The 2425-nt window shown below is 41.9% G+C and overlaps 1 non-coding gene across 1 annotated transcript; it reads right to left on the minus strand.

The window, feature by feature from the left end:
- Positions 1–1669: 1669 nt before the first annotated feature.
- On the minus strand, positions 1670–1745 carry TRNAV-AAC (transfer RNA valine (anticodon AAC)). Its single transcript has one exon. It is a non-coding gene; the product is annotated as a tRNA-Val (tRNA).
- Between the last annotated feature and the right edge of the window lie 680 nt (positions 1746–2425).

Genomic DNA, 2425 nt, shown 5'->3' on the forward strand with positions numbered 1-2425 from the left:
CCTGCTGTCATCTTTTAATTTTTATTGAGAGGTTTTTTTAACTCTGTGAAATGAGGTTTTACATTGTCATTCTGCCCTTGGTTTATCTTGGACTCAGTTTGAGTAACAAACTAATGTTTTAGACATTCATCAGTAGGTTGTGGATTTTCTTGGGGCTGTTTCTGGTGAGGTCAGAATAATGACTAACAGCCATCCATGGAGGTTGCTCTCTCTTCCGGAAACCCTTTACTGTTGATCCCGTAACAGTCTCCTCCTTTGGGTCGGGCAGGAACCCCGGGTGTAGCTTGCCTTTCTTCTGCACTCCCACAGCCCCTTGTATCTTTCTTATCACCCCCCTAGGGACAGGACCAGCTGCCAGTTGCTCCCACATCCCCAGTGCCTCACAGATGCCTAGCACCAGTAGGGGCAACCTTGAATGAAAATATAATTTACACATTAACACAGTTCAGCTATGTTTTTACTATTTTGCTTCTACTTTGAGAACATATCTGTGAAATGTTCTCAATTGAATAATTTTCTTATTCGGGTCCTATCAAACACTAGACAAAATAGACAAATACTAAATTATACCTCCTTTTCCTATTGCCATAATGTTCTGATTTGAGAGTTCAGTTCTAGGTATATATCTGGTGTTTAACTTAATGGTACATGACACAGGCATTCAAGGCTCATAGAAGTGATAAGTCAATCCTACTAAACTCTTTATTATAGGACCCAGGTCCCTTTCTATAGCCTCACACTTCCAGGTGCTCGTTAATGTTATGTTGCTTCATTTCTTCTGTCACTGAGAACAGCTGTCTAGTAAGCAAATTCATGGCACAGTGCTGGGCAATAAGAGTAAGCACCCCTCCCCTGGGGCACTCATACTGTAACTGCTGCAGTAAGGAGCTCAGAGAAGCTATGTGTGGATAAATGGCTAATATAGGAATCCAGGCATCATCAGAAAAGTTTTGAAAAGTAAAACATGTGAACATTTCTCAGTATTCCCTCAAATTACATAACAGCAGTGTCATGTGTTATTTACTTGTGCCATGAGAGATGCTTCACTGCTATTATCAAAATTAACTTTCACCCAAGTCTTAGAAAATCTAAAGACCATGTGCCCATGAATACATACAATTTAAGAAGCAGAATAAGAATTTGAACACAGGCCTATAGCATGCTAAGCTCCATACTCTTAGCTAGCCTATATCACATCTCATGTAAGAATAAATTTACACTGTCCACATTTTAACTCAAGCCTGGTCTTAAATAATAGGAGTAGAAAATATCAGCAAGACTAATACACATTCCATAGTGGGCTAAAAGAGGGGGCTGAGTATTCTGAAATCTGTGTGCAATCTTTTTTTTTTTTTTTTTTTTTCATTTTTCTGAAGCTGGAAACGGGGAGAGACAGTCAGACAGACTCCCGCATGCGCCCGACCGGGATCCACCCGGCACGCCCACCAGGGGCAACGCTCTGCCCACCAGGGGGCGATGCTCTGCCCATCCTGGGCGTCGCCATGTTGCGACCAGAGCCACTGTAGTGCCTGGGGCAGAGGCCACAGAGCCATCCCCAGCGCCCGGGCCATCTTTGCTCCAATGGAGCCTTGGCTGCAGGAGGGGAAGAGAGAGACAGAGAGGAAAGCGCGGCGGAGGGGTGGAGAAGCAAATGTGCGCTTCTCCTGTGTGCCCTGGCCTGGAATCGAACCCGGGTCCTCCGCACGTTAGGCCGACGCTCTACCGCTGAGCCAACCGGCCAGGGCCCTGTGTGCAATCTTAAGATTTACCTTGACAACATGAAAATGCAAACTTAACAACAGATTTCTTCTCTTGAGATCAGTGGGAGGCTATATTAGGAGAGTCACTATATGGACTTTTATCTGAACCTAAAAAAAAAAAAAAAAGAAGAAGCAGCAGCAGCTCTTCTGCTCGAGTGAACATAGATTCCATTCAACAACGCTCTCTTCCCAACAACACATAGGACGTTCATGAAGAGAAACCATATTATGGTCCATAAAACTACTACTCTCAAATTCAAAAGAATTGCAAGCAAAGTGTTTTCTTTGAATATAATAGAATTAAACTAGAAGTTAATAATATATATCTAAAAAATACTCCCACAAATTATTGGAAATTGACAATACATTTTAAAAAAAAAATTTAATGGGATGACATTGATCTATTAATGAGTACATAGGTTTCAGGTAAATATTTCTATAGCATTTGAACTGTTGATTGTGCAGTGTGCCTATCACCCAAAGTCTAATCATTTTCTATCACCTACGTTTGTCCCTTTTTACTTCCCTTCCCCACAACCTCCTCTCCCATGACCCCCTCCCCATGGTAACCACTTCACTTTTATCTATGTCTATGAGTCTCAGTTTTATATCCCATCTATAAGTGAAATCATACAGTTCTTAGCTTTTTCTGATTTACTTATTTC

This window comes from Saccopteryx bilineata, chromosome 5 (assembly GCF_036850765.1).
Source record: "Saccopteryx bilineata isolate mSacBil1 chromosome 5, mSacBil1_pri_phased_curated, whole genome shotgun sequence".
Taxonomy (NCBI): domain Eukaryota; kingdom Metazoa; phylum Chordata; class Mammalia; order Chiroptera; family Emballonuridae; genus Saccopteryx; species Saccopteryx bilineata.